Genomic DNA, 19,815 nt, shown 5'->3' with positions numbered 1-19,815 from the left:
CTTGAACAAAGAAGTGTAAATATGTCTTAACAATGAGGCCATGTGGAACACACAAAGCAAATATCTAAATATAGCATACTACCGCCTTCTGTTAAGCCTAATGTAAAAGCAACTCGATGTGCTCTTGTACTCATATATACAGTATGTGTGCTTAATATGCTTTAAAATAGGGGCCCTGATTAAAATGCATTCATTTCCAGTATGTACAATATGAGCTGTTACACTTGTGCCTATACCAATTATAAATTAGCTACAGCGTATGTTGCAGCCAATCTCTCTCTTGTAATGCCCTCCTTTGACCATCTGTGCCCTCCATCGCCCCTGCGTGCTAGCTGGTGTTTTGCTAATACACTCCATCATCAGGTCTTGGCCAGTACACTAGTCTATACCTTTGACCCGGAATCAATAGCCACTGCACAGTAGCTCTCCTGTACATGCATAGACAGAGCTGTCCACACTCCCAGCAGCTCTCCCTGCCACATACACATTCTCCTCAGCTCATTTTCTCTGGTAGTGTCTGGCTTCTTTCGGGCAGGGAACAGGGCTTCTCCCAGCCATGTACGCTCTCTTCCACTGCTCTATCTAGTTTCTCTGGTGGGGTGGAGTGGAATAGGCCGCCGAATAATTGTTCATTTTGAGCACCTGTAAATCACTGATTCCTAGCCTTCTCCAGTGTTTGGTGTCACAGTGAGTGCCTCTACCATACGGTGCTGCCAGGCACATATAGTGATGTCACACATGAGCCTGGTGCCACGTGGTACAGGCGCTCCTGGTGATGCCAGACACTGGAGGAGGCCAGGAGTCACGTCGGTAGACAGGTGATACTATACCGAGCACAGGCACCTGGGAGACACTTTGACACCGTCAGAAGGTCCGTCAGGCACGTCGGTTGTTGCTATACTGAACACCGATACTGCTGCAAACAAGATTGATTATTTGTGACTAAAATTTTCCAGCATGTCCCATTGATACTTTGGTGTGATTGTGACCAGAAATCAATTGAAAGACAGACTGGGCGGCCATGTTGTGGGCGGCCATGTTGTGGGCGGCACCGATTCTCTTCCTTTTCAATAAAATTATTGAACTGAGAGGTCCGTCGGACCACAATATTGAGTGGTGTATGGGCACATTTACACAATGATAGGGATTAGATTGTGAGCCCCTCGGAGGGACAGTTGGTGATAAGACTATAAACTGTGTAAAACACCATGGAACATGTCATTGCTACAAAAATAATAAATAAATAAATAAATGGAATGGGGTACTTCATAAACAATGCAAACAATGCAGAAAAAACAAGATGAATCATTTGAGACATTTTTTATTATTTGTGCATTTTCAATCAGGTGAATTACATCCATATGTAAAATGTTGCTAGACCAGTACTCAGAAGAAACACTTCAGCCAAACTATTTTGATTTGGAAAAAAAAAAAGAAAAACATTAAAAACTTGTTTTCTCCTTAAACAGCCATTAAAGCTGCAGCAAGTAGGCCAGACACACAATAGGCAACCCTTTATTGGGTATTCAGGTTGGGTTCCTGGGGGAAGTTAAAAAGACGCATTTCTCACAACACGACATTATACAGCTTGTCTCTTTGAGCTACCTACATTCACATGGAGCTGTGAGGGCCATTGAAGCCCAGACATAAAGACCCCTCCAAATTTCTTCATTTTATGGAGCAGCTGTCATGTTGTCTTCAGTGTAAGGCAGGGCGGCCAGGACACTGGACATACCAGACAGGATGTGTCCTTATTTACATTTGTGTTTACCACTTCTAAGTGTTCTGCTCTTATCTTACAAAAAATAAAGATGTACTTATTGCAATGCATGTTTACCGAGTGCAGGGCTGACTACTCCAGCTCTCTAGAAAAGCTGCTTATAGATGTTTTGACCTGGATTTATTTAATTTATGCATTATATAACTCAAAATATTGTTTAGCATGTAAGAGATAACATAAAGCCTTTCTTCTCTGTCTAGTTCTCCAAAGAATATTATGGCTTAAAGTGGACCCAAATCAAAAATACAAGATTTCAGAAATAAAATCTATTTTCTAAATTATAATAATAAATAGCAGCCTTTTTCAGCTGTGTGATGACAAATATAAAATATTTTACATTTATTGGAGGAACCCCTCCCTTCCTTTCATATTGCCGGGACTGAATCTGGCAGGAGTAGGTGGTGTCCGGCAAAGGAGAAATTGCTAATGGCTGCCCCCAGTATAACCCTAGTTATGAAAAGAGAAGGGTGAAAAGCATGCACTGAAATGCTCATAGGCTTGAAGGAGTGTTTATTTATCTTTGTATGTGTCAGAGTGGTGCAACTAAATATTTTGAAATAAAAAAATGTTTGGTTTGGGTCCGCTTTAACTTTAACCCAGGATTGAACTCATCCCAATAAACAGCTCATACCCCCTTTCCCACATGAATTCTTTACCTTTGCTCAAATAGATCATCAGGGATGTCTGTATTATTATTATTATTATTATTATTATTTAGTATTTATATAGCGCCGACATCTTCCGCAGCGCTGTACAGAGCATATATAGTCTTGTCACTAACTGTCCCTCGAAGGAGCTCACAATCTAGTCCCTACCATAGTCATATGCCTATATTGTGTAGTGTATGTATTGTAGTCTAGGGCCAATTTAGGGGAGAATCCAATTAACTTATCTGTATGTTTTTGGAGTGTGGGAGGAAACCAGAGTGCCCGGAAGAAACCTACGCAGACACCGGGAGAACATACAAACTTCTTGCATATGTTGATCTGGCTGGGATTTGAACCGGGGACCCAAGGCAAGATCACCAACCACTACGTCACCGTGCTGCCCGGTATCACCATCTGTATGGCTGATATTGTGGTGAAGCCCCTCCCACAGTGTGATTTCAGGGCCATGGCCCTGACTGTTTCCTGTCCTGAACCTCATTGCACTGTGGGAAATAATTGCTGTTTCCAACTGCCAAGTAAGCAGTATAGAAAAACAAATATAAGGTATATAGAAGTATATACAAAGAAAAAACCCTTTTAGCCTGTGTTAGCGGGTGTGTTTATAGACAATGGCAGTTGGTGCTGTCTGGTTTTTTTCTTGTCTGCCGGCAGTAAAGATGATGACCTGCAGGCTCATAGTGCATCAAACAACATGAACAAATTACTCAACGCATATCAATCATTTCTTGATACATCATCTATTTTCTAACTTCTCAATTTGAAAAGTATTGACTTATTTTTTCCTCCTACTACTATCTTTAATGTTCCTCTTTAAAGCCTCTACTCTAGTCATCCTCACAAGCCGGGGCCCACTTGGACAGATGTCAGGAATCCTTGGTTGCTTGGATGCTCTTGGGCTGTGCGAGTGGCAGGGTACTTCATTTTGGTGAACCAGGACCACAAGCACTTTTTGTAATGGACTAAAAATCACACACTAAGAGTACTTTATGTTTTATACAGAAAAACATTTGGGTAAAGACAAAGCATTTGGGTACCTGTAACGCCAGTCTCACTAGCCCCACACACACAGCTATATGTATTCAATGCCTTGTACTAGTGAAAAGCAGATCCTGACACAAAGTCAAGATGGATATTATACCATTATGGGTGTGCAATAAACAAGCAGCTCTGAATGTACTCCAGGCTTTCAAGAAAAGTGAATGATTAGCATATTCACTCACTGTCCGTAAGAAATGTGTTACGTGGGTAATTTCTTGCTCACGTGAAACTCAGTACTTGCACATACCTTCTTTTTTAGGAAGGCAAAAATCTACCTGGCACAGCCTGAAATAGAGGCCTGCTTTGGGTCGGGTACACGCGGGTTACGCAAAATGCAGGTCGGGTTCGGGTACCGGTTTTGATTTTTAGCGGGTTACAGGTCGGGTGCAGCAGGTACCGGGTCCGTGGTTGACGGTCGGGTTCGGGTACCCGTTTTGATTTAACAGGGTTGCGGGTTGGGTGCGGGTAGCGGGTCTGCGGGTGCGGGAACCAGATTCACCAGAAAGCGGGTTGCTGGTCAATTGCGGGTAGCAGAGCTGCGGGTGTGGGTCAGGTGCGGGTTTGAAAAATTAGACCCGCACAGGCCTCTAGCCTGAAGTATCAACAATCCAGGATGGAAGACAGAAGAATGTGATGCTGAATGGAGCTGCATGTTTAATATTGTAAGGAATTAAGGGCCTGATCCAATTCACTTTTTCTCAGTTTTCTCCAAGGTGATATTTTAACATATTATCAATGTATTGGGCTTGATTCACTAAGACAAATAGCATGCCTTATCTACGTTAACACGCCTTATCAGAGATAGCATGCCTTATCCGAGTTAACACTCCTTATCAGAGATAACACACCTTATCAAAGTTAACTTGCCTTATCAGAGAAGCATAGTGAGTGCTACGAATCCACAGGTGCTCAGGGCAGGACGAGTGGCGCTCTCGTCATTGCCAGTTAGCAGGCATAATTTTGTTGCGCTCGCTATGCTACTCTGATAAGACATGTTAACTTTGATAAGGCGTGTTATCTCTGATAAGGAGCGTTAACTCAGATAAGGCATGCTATTTGTCTTAGTGAATCAAGCCCAATGCCTTTTAAGCCACAAGCAAGCAAGGACATTCACAGTAGCCTCCGACTGCCCATGACCGGCCAGCTTTCTGGGGTTGTATGGGCGCAGGATGACTGTGGGAAGCTGCAAGAAGCCCCGGGTAAGGTAAACTGATTTTTTTTTAGGCTTAAAGGGAACCGTAACCGAGTTAAAAAAAATCACTTACCTGGGGCTTCTCCAAAACCAGGCCCCCCCCCCCTCGACACCCTGTGCCGGCACCGTCAATCGCCACGTGCATCCTCGATCACAGTCCAGTCCCTGTGTCTTCGCAGTACATGTACTACGTAAGTAGGTAAGCGTAGTACTACGTATGTACATGTACTGCACAGGCGCAAGACGGCCACAGGGACGGGAGCGCGATCCAGGACGTGCGCTGCCAGAACTGCGCAGGTGCACTGCTCAGTGACTGATCAGTCACTGAAAACAAAACTGAGCCACGGTGGGGGACCGGATGATCGGTGCGTGACGGCGCAGGCACAGGATGTCTAGGGAAGGGGCTGGGGGAAGCGCCAGGTAAGTGAAACTTTTTTTTAAAGGTTCCCTTTAAGTAACACTTTAAGTAGCTAAATATGAAATATTACATGTGGCTGTATCCTCCTGTATACCACTTGCATAAATCATTTGTTGTTTCAAACCATCCTGAAAGCCTGATATCAGACAGTTTAATGGGTACCTGAAGTGACATATAACATGATTATATAACACACGTGAATTTTAATTCACAATTCTACTTGGTACACTCAGGTTGCTATTTTTTACTTTAAAGGGAGTCTGAAGTGAATCTGTGAGAAACAAAAATAATACTTACCTAAGGAGAGGGAAGGCTCTGGGTCCTATAGTGCCGTCCCATTCTACTTTTTGTTCCTTCGTTCCATCGCTGCCTCCCGTTAGCCGTCTCTGACCGATGGGAATGGGGGGGACAGCGCTGTAACGAGGGGACTGTGAGAGGAACAGGGAGGCTCAATAGGACCAAGAGCCTTCCCTCTCCTCAGATATCTGGTTTTTTTACAGATTCACTTCAGATTAGTTTAAAAGTTAAAGTGACCCAGAGATGAATAAAACCCCTTTTTTTTTACTTATCCGGGGCTTCCTCCAGCCCCAGAAACATGGATGCGACCCTCGCCGTCCTCACGCCTGCCTCCCGCGGTCAGCCCGGAATCCTCCGTGTAGCCACAACGAAACCCTTGTAGATGGCTCAGTCTGACTGAGTGACATCAGCTGGGGCCTTCTGCGCTTGCGCAGACGGTCCGCGCATGTGCAGAAGGCCCCATGCTGACGTCATGCAGCCGCTTACCAGAGCAGATTGCGGCTTAAAGGAGGGCCGCAGGAGGACAGCGAGGGACGCATCTGGGATTCTGGGGCTGGAGGAAGCCCCGGATAAATAGAAAAAGGGGGTTTTATTCATCTCTGGATCACTTTAAGAATCCAGGGGGATTCACATAACCCTGTAGTCAAACAGTAGGTTATCTTTTGCCAATAACTAATTAGAGGTGATAAAGCTCTGTGTTAGTCGCAAAAACTAAAAAAAAAAATTGACAGCAGGAAACAGATAAAAGTCCAACAGTTTCAGGTTTTGCCTATATGGGAAGTGAAATATACTAAATAACGTTTGGCTATCGTATTAGAAAACTCAGCATGCTTTATAGCAGTATGAGTAATCTAGGTGCATCTTGCATGAAATATTTATTTTAGAGTAACGTTTTAGCAAGCAGTCAAACCTATCACCCAAAAAAAAGTTTATAAACTGGTAAAGTCAATGAAACTGTTACAGTTTCCATTTAATAATAATAATATGGTGAGCTTAACACAACACAAACAAACCTTTCCATTTAATAAATTTACAGAAAAAGGCCAATAAATAAAAGAATGGTCTCCTTGCTCTTGTAAAGATACATACTTACCTATTTTCAAGAAGCAAATTTCTTCTTTACAGGGTTGAGGTAGAAAAAGAGAGGAACTGCAGGGATACATGCAGACACCATGAAAATAATATGGTGTTTAAAGCCAGCAGCCTGCAGTTTCCAGCCAGAGTGCTAACCACTCGCGCGCTACTATTTTATTATTTAGTATTTTTATAGCGTCAACACCTTCAACAGCGATGTGCAGAGTACAGTGGAACCTTGATTTGCGAGCATAATTTGTTCCAGAAACATGCTTGTTGTAATCCAAAGCACTCTTACACCAAAGCGAATTTCCCCATAAGAATTAATGGCAACTCAGTTGACTCGTTCCACAATCCAAAAACAGTTATAGTAAAATAGTATACAATAAAAATGTAAACAGGACTTTCACTATAACTAACAGAAAAATTGCCATCTGTTGGCTCGCCCCAACCTTTTTTTGTGTGGCTTTAACCACTTAAGGACCGGGGCTGTTCTGTCAGATCTGTGCTGCGTGGGCTCTCCAGCCCGCAGCGCAGATCGTGTGCAAGGCAGGGCGATCAGACTTCCCCCTTTTTTTCCCCACTAGGGGGATGACCTGCTGGGGGGGGGCTGATCGCCGCCGCTCTGTGTGGCCGAGCGGGGGGAGGGTTCTTCTGCGCTCCCTTCCTCTCCCTCGCTACCTCTCCCGCATTGGGCTGCGCAGGACGGATATCCATCCTGCGCCATGTAGGCTAGGCTTCAGCCTATCAAATGACGGCGATCCCCGGCCAATCAGAGGCCGAGGATCGCCGATCTCCTTTACGGCGCTGCTGCGCAGCAGCGCAGTATTAATGTAAACAGCGTGGATTTCTTCCCCGCGTGCTTACATTACGCATGCGAGCCGCCATCGGCGGCTCGCACACTGTTCACGGAGACACCCTCCGTGAACTGGCACGGAAAGGCCGCAACCACAAACGACCAGCCGCCGCCTATCGGCGTTAGCTGGTCGTTAAGTGGTTAAGGAGGCTTTGAGGATTTCATGGAAATGTGACTTTGCACAGTCTCTACACTCAGATTACGTACAATTAAGCAATTAAGTACAATCCTGCAGCACCAAAGGGAAAAGAACTATTGGCTCAATTGTGATGATGTGACACATACTTTATTTTTTGCTTGCATATCAAGCCAGAATTTCACAAATAATTGTGCTTGTATTGCACAGCACTCTTAAACTAAGTTACTCTCAATCCAAGCTTTTACTGTATATCTTTAGGTCATGTCACTACTATTACCATGTGACCGTGGTTTGAGCACAGTCATTTTTTTTACAGGGTCAGCAACAAAGACCATTGTCTACGCAGAATTCTATTTAATTTCATTGGAAAGACAGAAATCATTTAGTATTGGGAAGAATTTCCCGAATAATTTCAAAATGCTCATACAGAAGTCAGGACTTCAGCCTTCCACTTTATACATCATGTTCTACTAAAGATGATCAGATGTTTCTATGTGACATGAGAGGCGAGCAACGACACTCTGCAGTTAATCATGGAATATTCACAAAGATGCGGTATTTCATTGTTTTCTTGGCTCAGATTCTGAGCGGAGTGGTTTTATTTTATATTTGTAATGCTACATAGTTAACCTGACTTTAAGGGTGTATGTACATAATATTTATGTGCATACATTCAAAAATGAATATTTTTTAAATTTTAATAATAATAAAAAAAAGTAAAAAAAAACAGGTAACAAATATTATACCCACTCCAGTGTTCTGCTCACTCCAGGCTTTAATATATTCAGTACCCAGGGATGCACATGCTAAAATTCTGCATGTGAAAACAACATTGTCATAGACTGTATTTAGCCAGTGTAATAATCCAATGTACAATTCTGCAAAAGAGAGTGATCAATCAACATACAAAGGAGGAATTACAAATAAAAAAAATCACATTAAAAAAAAAAAAAAAAAAAACACCAAGGACTTAATTCAGACATGATTTTTTTTATATAACTACCATACTTCATTCAAACAATCATTATTCTGTAAATACCCCTCAATATGGGTACACTCTAGAACACGAAGAGGAGAGGAATACAAGCTTATCAAAACTGGCTGCACCATGTAAGGAAATTTGAAAGAAAATTGGTGCAAAAAAGTCGAACAATTACTCAGAGCAACAAATCAGAATCCTCGATCTGGACAACCACTTAAATTATGCACTAGAATGACTCCAGATTTCTTTTCCCTAATTTTGAAAAATTTGCTTCAGCATTACTAGTAAAAAATAAAAACAAGAATTTCGTCTTAACGGGGAACTTGTTTGAAGTGAAAAAAAAGAACAAAGTTCCTGTCTTCTTTTTAAAACTCATAAAATGAGAGGATTCAACATCGTCTGCCTAGAGGAAAGAGATAAAATCTGGACGGGATACCTTAACACCTGCTTAGGTTTCTACATTTTGGTATGTCCTACATATTACACCGTGCAGCCATAGCAAGTTACTAAATATATGAGCTATCACTCTTGTATTCTAAAACTTCTGTTTAAGGACGTGGCATTAACTATATAACAGTAACCATAGTCTATATAAGTAACTATGCTGCATCGGACTATAGAACACTGTCTATGCCGTCCCTTCCTGTCTTGGATTTAAAAAAGAGAGACAATAATTACAGTAGTTGTGAGGAAAAGAGCAGAATATTTTCTACAGTCATACACAGATAGGTGAGTCTATATATGTTTGTAGCATGTACGCCCTATGGAATTCTTTAAAAAAAAATGTCAGTATTTCTATAGCGCTGACCACGTTACAGCCAGGGCATGAACTGTACATTACTTGGAAATTGTATATACAAAGTATATTTCTTTGTGTTGGTTTATCAAACATGAGTAGGAACATCTTCAACTATCTTGGAACAAACACAGAAATGAAATGGCTTCCTAATACATGGACTCTTCTGGTCACCATTATGGCAATCTCTCTCAGGAATTGCACACAATTGGAGACACAACCATGTTATGCATCTATCATATTTCTAACTCATTTTCTACAACTCACATTTGGTTCATTTTCAGCACAAAAGAATATTTGACATAAACTCAGCCATACCGTAACAGCAAAAAATATGTTCCATTCATTAATAATAGTCAATCATACGGTGTTATTACCCACTAAACCCCTCAGATGTCAGAAAAATAAAACATTTAAGAAACTCATACATGTCTGAAGACAATCCAACACATTTCTCTCATGATTTATTATCCCTCAAATAACTTTCAGCACTAAAAATAAGTTGGCCTTGGTTATTATTATTATTATTATTAATATTATTATTATACCTTTTCATTTCAATATTTATTTTCTCATGTAATTTTTTACCATTTTTTTAAACCTGAACTCTTGCACAGGACAGAAGGAAAACAGAGATATGTACCCTGTATGTATTTAGAGAGTTTAGCCTGGCTAACTCCCCCTCATCTGTGACTAATTGTAATTTGATCACTTCAGCTGTGCCAGCTCCTGCCAAGGCAGCAAGCTAATTGGTAAACACAGGCTGTTAATAATATGTCTGCTTCCATGAAAGTAGGAAGTAGACATATTGCAGACTTATTGCAGAATTTGTATCAGCTGTAACAAATAGATGTTTTTCTTTAAATGTTATTATGCTGTTACATAACCTTTAGGGCAAAGAGGAAGTTCTGAGTTCAGGTCTGCTTTAAGACTGAAAGGGGGATTGAATTATGAGGTGAGAACCCCGTGAACATTTCTCATGAGTTATCACTTCTCATCTTTTTTTTCTATTTCTTGCCTATAACAATTTTTTAGCATCTAGCAAGAAAGAAACGAAAAGAAGGCGAGGAATATCAAATAGCCAAAGACACAGTTATTGCAACAATAAAATACAAGTTGTGTATGGAAATAATCAGGTCCCCAAAGTGAAAAACATGAAATCAGTGATGACTTAAAGGACATCAAAGGTACAAATAAACTGATGATAAAAACAACTGTATGTATCTCCCTTCTCCTAAAAATGACTTTTTTAGATATCTAAACGTTTTAATTTATATTTAAATCTAGTTTTTATGTTTTTACTGCTTCATTGTCTCTGCTCAATGACACCTTCATTGACGTATGTCAGAGCTCAAATCTATGAATTATTGACCCTTTTTATCTCTTCCCTGCTCACAGAAGCCATTTACTGAGAAGAAAGTGTTTTATGGCTGTCATTACTTATCAGTTAGTGTTATGCTATACTCTGACCCAGTCCGACTTAGTCCCGACCGGGACAGAAACTGTCACTTGCATACCTGATTTTTAACTCTTTCAGGCATAGAAAGAAAAAAAGGGAACATGGCCTAGTTATTTGTGTGCTTGGCACTGTACAATAACATGTCTATCTCATCATGTCATGTTGTCCTTTAAATACAGTAGAGAAATCAGGAGATAGTTTGCGAAAATGACTTACTTTTCAGATAAGTTTGTTTTTAAAGGTTATGAATGAGTCCCTTATTATCCAAATAGAAGAAACTTACTCAAGAATGTATGTAATGATTTTTGTCACATGTTACCAGTATAGCAATTGCTTTTAAGCCCAGAGGAGATTAGAAAAGACATCATGCCGTGTCTCTACTAATTCCCTAGACAAGTTCAGTTCAATAAAAGATATAAATATAATTTATTGTCAAATAGCATCAAATCACCTTTGATCAGGATGTTTTTTTATTTGTCTGAAAACTGGTTCAACGCCTTTTTAGATTGCTCAACATTTTCTTTAAAATGGTGAAATATTAAGTTGCTTTATTGATTAACCCTCTACAAACTGCATACTATAACATTCACAGTCCAGATGAGCTACATACTCACCTCGCATCCCAGGAAGATGGATTCCAGCAATGTCCCACAATGAAAAGCGCTCCCCGATCCATCTTCTGGTCAGGCGTGAACGAAACTTCAAGTGATTGTGTTGCTTTGTGCAGGAGTCATCGGGGATGTTAAAGATCCGATCTGCTGTGATGATCGTTACTGCCGTGCATTGCTAAACAACGATTGCGTGATTGCTTGCCTGTACCCACATTGCGAGATCGTGGAAAAGACCTCTTGTCGTTCAAAGTATTGCCAATCGCCAGAAAAATTGTCGTGAAATCGTATCAGGGGTACGGGCCTTTAGCCATCACATGCTCTCAGTCTCACACCAGCAAGACTAGTAGTATCTGGACTATAAATATCTGTACTTCCAATCTTGAAAGGTGTCATTAGTTTTAGGAAAGTAGGAAGGTCAGGGCGAGTTAGGAAATGTAAGTGAGAATATTAGTTAAAGTTAGTGTCAGGTTGTGGTTAGTGCAGAGATATAGGTTTGTGTTAGGTAAAAGTATTGCTTTAGGTTATATCTAACAATAGTTAGACAAAACCTTAGAGTCGGGGATAAATTAAAGAAGGACTTCTATAAGAATCATTCCATTGGGCATTAAATAGTATTAAAACTTGAGAGTGCATTAAAAGTTCAGCTGCAGAAGTTATAAACTCCCTCTAGCCAACTGGCTGACTCACCTAACAGACCCTCAGATCAGCATCTGGTCCCTGATGCACTTCCACTGCAGCTACTAGGTCGCCTTTGCCTTGGTCTTCTGCCTTGGTCCTCTGATCTATGGGTTCTGCACATCACATGAAGCCGCACAACATGTAGGAAAAACGTGGACTGAGAGGAAGGCGGAAGAGAACTAGTGGCTGCAGTGAGAGTTAATCAGGAACTCAATGCTGGAAGAGGTAAGTCCCGGCGCTACAGTTTTGTTGATCTGAGGGTCTGTTAAAGGGAGTTGACTCAACAGGGACCTTGGTGGAGGAAGATTGAAGATGTCTGGACATCCTACCCTGTTGGGGATCAGATGGTCCATTGTTGTGGAAGAGAATTGCCAGTGAAATAAAAAGGGATGACCCATAAAAGTTTCCAGGGGGGGGGGGGGGGAGGCTGTGAGGTGTAGTTACAGGGGTGACGTCATGTGTTGGCCAGGGTGAGTGGGAGAACAGTTCTTTTGGCCAGCACTCGGCCAAATCCTTCCACATGGCTGATTGCTGGCCAGAGAGTCGGGTGGCATGGGGGGGCCACTTAACTCACACTAGATTCTTGGCTCCTTACGCACTCCAATGAGTTCTGCTTCACCATGAGCTTGCTGGGTAGTCCGTAGATTCTCAGCAGGGGAGGTTGTTATCGGCAGCCTCGGACGAGTTTCATCTAGCCCATGAACAAGCTTAAGTTCATACACATTTATGACATGCAAAAGATGGTGTCAAAGTAGTTGCTTCTGCTTTCTGGTCTTTCCCTGCACTAGTCCTTTCTGCATTTAGGTATGGCCCGGGTAGGGGTTGCAAACTTTTCCTTATAATTAAAACAATTAAAAAAAAATACTGCCTCACTAATTTTCTGCTGTGTTTTTCACTAGTCCCCAGCTTTAGAGAATCCAGTCCACTGAATTTACACAATTTATCAGTATATACAGACAGTATTATTATTATTTTTTATTATTATTATTTAGTATTTATATAGTACAGTATGCGCTTGTCTCTTGTTTCCATTGCTTCTGATGGAAAAGAACAAAAAATAACCATGTTTGCTTTTATTTCCTAAGCCACTTATTAGAAATGACTCATTCAGTCAAATTTATTAAAACCTCAGAATGTCAATCTAGGAAAAATATCCTCTCCAAATATCCTCTCCGGTCACAATTCATGTGTTCCTGTCCTTTAAGCAAACCTGAAGCGCAAATAAACTTATGAGATAATGAACTGTATGTGTAGTACAGATAATGAATAGTAAAATAGTAGCAAAGAAAAGAGACTCATATTTTTATATTCAGTTATTTAGCTTTTTTTATAACATTGCATCATTCTCTAATATTTGCAGTTTACAAGCTACACTCTCCATTTTAAACTATGAAACAGAGCAGAGCTAATGACCCTTTGAACTTCCCTGCAGTCAAATCTTATCTCAAGCTGTATTTCATTGTTTCTTTGATGTATAAGTGCTCCAGAAAACAGCATTGCTCTCTGACTATTCTTAACTCTTTCTGTACTGGAAACAAAATGAGACTCATATCTGCGTTACTAATAATTTATTTCTATATATTCTATATATTTCTATATTTTCTATACTACACATACAAATCATTATTTCATAAGTTTATTTTCACTTATTTTCACTTCAGATTCCCTTTAAAGCAAACCTGAAGCGCAAATAAATTTATGAGATAATGAATTGTGTGTGTAGTACAGCTAAGAAATAGAACATTAGTAGCAAAGAAAAGAGTCTCATGTTGTTTTCCAGTACAGGAAGAGCTAAAAACATAAGTTGCTTTCTATGCAAAAGAGCTTCTCTGAGCTATTCGACCCACTGGGTCCAATACAGTCCTGTATTCTGAAGCACTTAAAGAGGAACTGTCACGAAAATCCTAAAATTTAATACACATTCAAATAAGAAGTACGTTTCTTCCTAAATAAAATGAGCCATAAATTACTTCTCTCCTATGTTGCTGTCACTTACAGTAATTAGTAGAATTCTGACATTGCCACAGATTTTGGGCTAGTCCATCTCTCCATAGGGGATTCTCAGCATTACCTTTATTCTTTATAAAGACACTCCCTAAAAAAGATTTATACAAAGATGTTGACCAGCCTCCCTGCTCACCATACACTTTTTTGGCAGTTGGACGGAGCAACTGTGCAAATTTGAAAATAAGGAAATCCCTGTGAACCCCCATGAGGAGATGGGCTAGTCCAAAACCTCTTGGTTTTGTCAGATTTCTACTACCTACTGTAAGCGACAGCAACATAGGAGAACAGTAATTTATGGCTCATTTTACCCTGGAAAAAACATACTTCTTAATTGTATATGTTTACATATATTTAAAATGTTAAGATTTCCGCAACAGAGGTCCTTTAATCAGCCAAGAAACAGTGAGAAACAGTTTGTTATAAGGTTTTACTGCATGAATGTTCAAAGGATCATTAGCTCTACTTTGTTTTATAGCTTAAAAGACAGAGTGGGTAACTGTGACAGTATGATGCAATGTTATAAACAAAAATCAATATAACTGAAAATAAAAATATGAGATTCTTTTCTTTGCCACTAATGTTCTATTTACTATCCGTACTACACATACCATTCATTACATCATAAGTTTTTCTTCCTTCAGTGTCACTTTAAAACCTGATGTTACTTAATGAAATGTGTATGGCTTTAACAAAGTAGAAAAAAATGTATTAATTTACACCAAACACCAGTAGAGTCCCTACAGTCTGATGAATAATTACTACACCCCAGTGGATGTGTTTTTATATTTAATATCTTAATGAATATGTTCACAAGAGTCAGTTTCCAATGAAGGGTACCCTGCATAACATAACACTGCTGGCTGTAGCCCTAGAATACCTTTATTATCCACTTTGTTCTGCTGAAATAGGCCCCACTTTCTTAATAAAAATATAACTGTCATGTCCTACTTCACAGGAACATACCAACATACTGCATGTTACACATGTTATACATTGTAACAAGGGAAGCAGTTGAACAGTGTGCCCCAGAGACATCTGGCACGGAAATGGTTAAAAAAAATATCTCTTGCATTCACTCTTTCCTTATTGGAGAGGAGAGAGGGTCAGTGAGATGCTAATTATTCTGACTCATATGCAAAGTTAATACAGAATTGTATGCAGCTGGACCAATCACATTTCAATCACATTTCAATCAATTGCAGGCATTTTTGATTGAATACGTTTGAAGCAGCTTACAATTTGCATTACATTTGCATGTTAATAACCATCTTACTCAAGCTACAGCTAAACTACTTGGACATGCCCTGATTGTTTTCCCACTTGTCTACTATAATGGACTGCTGGGAGAACAATGATCAGTGGACTCCCCTGAATGACTCATCCACCACTCATCTCACTTTTCTAGTGCTGCCCAGTGCCCACCTCTGTGATTCACTCCACTGTGCTATACCACCTATGTCAGTCCCCCCACTGGCCTATGTTACCTCTGCCAGTCCCTCTACTAGCCTATGCCACCTCTGTCAGTCCCTTCACTGGGCTATACCACCTCTATCAGTCTCTCTCTGGCCTATGCCACCTCTGTCAGTCCCTCCTCTGGCCTATACCACCTTTGCCAGTCCCTCCACGGGGCTATACCACCTCTATCAGTCCCTCCACTGGCCTACGCCACCTCTGTCAGTCCCTCCACTGGCCTACGCCACCTCTGTCAGTCCCTCCACTGGGCTATACCACCTCTATCAGTCCCTCCACTGGCCTACGCCACCTCTATCAGTCCCTCCACTGGCCTACGCCACCTCTGTCAGTCCCTCCACTGGCCTACGCCACCTCTGTCAGTCCCTCCACTGGGCTATACCACCTCTATCAGTCCCTCCACTGGCCTACGCCACCTCTGTCAGTCCCTCCACTGGCCTACGCCACCTCTGTCAGTCCCTCCACTGGCCTACGCCACCTCTGTCAGTCCCTCCACTGGCCTACATTACCTCTGTCAGTCCCTCCACTGGGCTATACCACCTCTATTAGTCCCTCAACTGGCCTACGCCACCTCTGTCAGTCCCTCCACTGGGCTATACCACCTCTATCAGTCCCTTCACTGGCCTATGCCATGTCTGTCAGTCCCTGCCCTGGCCTATGCCACATCTGTCAGTCCCTCCACTACCCTATACCACCTTTGTCAGTCCTTTCTCTGGCCTATGCCACCTCTGTTAGTCCCTCCACTGGGCTATGCCAATTCTATCAGTCCATCCACTGGCCTATGCCTCCTCTGTCAGTCCTTCCACTGGCCTATACCACCTCTATCAGTCTCTCCACTGGCCTATGCCACCTCTGTCAGTCCCTCCACTGGGCTATGCCACCTCTGTCATTCCCTCCACTGCCCTATGCCACCTCTGTCATTCCCTTCACTGCCCTATTCCACCTCTGTCAGTCCCTCCACTAACCTATACCATAAAGGACACAATTCAAGATACTAACTCTCACAGTGGCCTGTAGCAGTTTTCTTTGATGGGGCGGAGCTTAGCTAAAAATGCAGCTAAAAAATAAGACTTCAGTAAAAAAAACAAAGTTTTGATAATGTGAACCTGTTCAAGATACACCAAGCCTTTTCAGTGCTGCTGAGTAGATTTTTAGTCAGGAGGTTCACTTTAACAGTAGGACACATTTGCTTTGTACACGATGGGGAGAAGAATTTTGCAGAGTATCCTCTAATGCTATGAACCACGTGGGCTGGTATTGCTCAGGTGGAAGAACCCAATGCTAAACCCAATGCCAAATCACTTTTTCTTTTTTTTTATACAGCATCACAGATTTATCATTTAACATTTCCATAAATGTTTGGAGAATGATTGCTGTAGTTTGTAAAGTTAAATGAAATGGCACTATTTTTGCCTGAAATAAGATTTCAATTAGTCAGTTACTAAAGGTCAAAAATAAATAATGATGACTTTCCAAATGTATAATTTTACCATGCCTTGCACATAATTATGTCCACATTTCATCATGCCAAGCCAGATCTTCCCTCTCCTCTTTAGTTTACAAAAACATCTAAAACATAATTTCAGAGGATGGAACAGTTTTCCACTTTTCCTCACACCATCTAAAATGAACTCAGTCTCAGAGAGGGCAGCATTTTTTGGGGATAATGGTTACACATTTATTTTCCTTTGAATGGCGGAGTTTTAACTTATATACAATCAACTTTGCTTACAGACTGGTTTTCAGAAAGGTTTTAAAGCACATGCAGTTATTTCCATTACAATATTATATGTGTTGTTTGGGATACTGTTTTTATAACCAGTTATACTACTGATCTGTCAATTAACCTAAGTAGCATGGGATGTTCCACAAGGTATTTCTTTCCCTTTTTTTTTTAATTACACAACCTTTTTGGTTGTTACTTTCCAAACTTAAAGAGACTCTGTAACAAAATGATGAGCCTTATTTCTTCTACCCTATAACTTCCTATGCCTGTTCTAATGTGGTCTGTGTTACTGCAGCCTTTTCTAGTTGCACTGTCTCTGTAATAAATCTTATCTTCTTTCCTCTGTCATCTCTGTCGGGCTTAGGCTGGAATGTGTGGAATGTGCAGCACTGCTTGTCATTGGCAAAAGCTATACACACTCTCTCCTAACTCTGCATGAGTCACACAGTAAGCTGATCTCAGCGTATCACACTCTGGGTTAGAAGCCATGTTTTTTGTTTGTAAACACTGCATAAAAATGGCAATTACAAGCCAGGATTGCAGCAGGGAGTGGCAGAAACAGCACAGAGGGGCCCAGGAGAACATAAGGAATAGAATGGTATGCTTTTTATTGTAAGAATTTTAGAGTACAGATTCTCTTTAATTAAAACAGGTCAATTGCATCAAATTCAAAATAAGCATATACTTTTAATAAACCATAACAGTTCTCAGTTTTAACATTGAATATGCTGCCTGTGTATTATTTCCGATTCAATATATGGTTTAGATCAGTGTTTCTGTACATTATATTGGTATGTACCCCTTTTAAAACCCTGTAAACCCCAAGTACCCCCTAGCATAGTAAACATTATAACAAGTACCCCTTGACAAATATATATTTAATCATAGTACATGATAATTGGTTCAATTTCCAAGCATTTACTATCGCTATTCATTAGCTACAATACTAACTTGGTTTTGTTTCAATAAGATGTATAATTTTCTAAAAGTTTACATTTGTTATTCTCGGCTAAGTATATCAAGCCCGAGTACCTCTGGAACCATCAGGAGTCCCCCTGGGGTACGCGTACCACATTTTGAGAACCTAGGGTTTAGAAAATTTAAAAATAATTACATTTTTCATGTACCATTTACAAACCATCCCAAATGGAGTTATAGATTATTGTAGGGGTTACTGAGGGGTGTGGAAATTGGTGGTTGTTTGAATGCAGTACAATTCAACAGCCTTAGCACAGTACAGGGTTTTATTTAATGAATAAATCCCAAAACGCAATTGTTGATTTACTAACCTGTTACCAACTTCCATCATGTGCCAGGGTAGAAATGCAATCATTTACACACAAAAGACAGTTAAAAAAAACATAGTCAACTCAAGGCTTGCTGCATCACTTATGGTATACCCACAAAGATATTTGGAGATCTGTGGAAATATTTTAGTTATTGAGCCCGTGTGTTACTTTCCTATGGTTATGTTTTTCGTCTATTGATTTGTTTTATTTTTTTAACTACGTTGACCTCCTGTGGTGTAATTTCTTCTTTATGTATACAAGTTATTTTCTATTGAGCTCTTAAAGAGACACTGAAGTAAAAAAAAAATATGATATAATGATTTGCATGGGTAGTACAGCTAAGAAATAAAGCATTAGGAGCAGAGACATAAGTCTAATATTTTTTTCCAGTACAGGGAGAGTTAAGAAACTCCAGTTGTTATCTATGCAAAACAGCAACTGAGCTCCACGACTTTCAAAGTCTCAGAGAGCTCTGTCTTCTGACGCTTATTATTTCAAGTGTCTGGCATTGTATTGTTTTTTTCTGCAGAGAACAGTTCCAAAGTTCACTTGCCTGCTCTGTCAAATCATTTAGAATGCTGAGTAGTGTGTAAACTGCAAATATTAGAAAAAGATGCAATGTTTTAAAAAATATATATACCTGAAAATAAAACTGTGAGAATATTTTCTTTGCTATTAATGTTCTAGTAATTATCTGTACTACACAATCAATTCATTATTTCATAATTTTGTTTTCGCTTCAGTGTCTGTTTAAGCTGTCTATTCACATATAGATTTGCACCCAATGTTCCAAAATGTTCCAAAATTATTCCTTTCTGAAAAGTATCGATTCACAAGTAATCGATTCCTACCACACACTGCCCATCAGCTTCCAATAGGTTCCACTAGGGAATCTATTGAAAATTAACCTCCTTGGCGGGGTAAGCCGCGCAGGAGGTTTTCTCCGGCCCTGCTGGGCCGATTTGTTTAATTTTGTTTTTGCTGCACGCAGCTAGCACTTTGCTAGCTGCGTCAGCACACCGATCGCCGCCGCCCCGCGCACGATCGCCGCTATCCGTTGCGCCGCGCGCCCCCCCCCCCCAGACCCCGTGCGCTGCCTGGCCAATCAGTGCCAGGCAGCGCTGAGGGGTGGTTCGGGACTCCCAATGACGTCATCCCGCCCCATCGCCATGGCGACGGGGGAAGCCCTCCAGGAAATCCCGTTCTTTGAACGGGATTTCCTGATCGGAGATCGCCGAAGGCGATCGAAGCGGGCGGGGGGATGCCGCTGAGCAGCGGCTATCATGTAGCGAGCCCTGGGCTCGCTACATGATATAAAAATTTTTTTTTAAAAAA

The sequence above is a fragment of the Hyperolius riggenbachi genome, chromosome 2 (genome assembly GCF_040937935.1).
Source record: "Hyperolius riggenbachi isolate aHypRig1 chromosome 2, aHypRig1.pri, whole genome shotgun sequence".
NCBI classification, from domain to species: domain Eukaryota; kingdom Metazoa; phylum Chordata; class Amphibia; order Anura; family Hyperoliidae; genus Hyperolius; species Hyperolius riggenbachi.
This window is presented reverse-complemented; position numbering follows the sequence as displayed.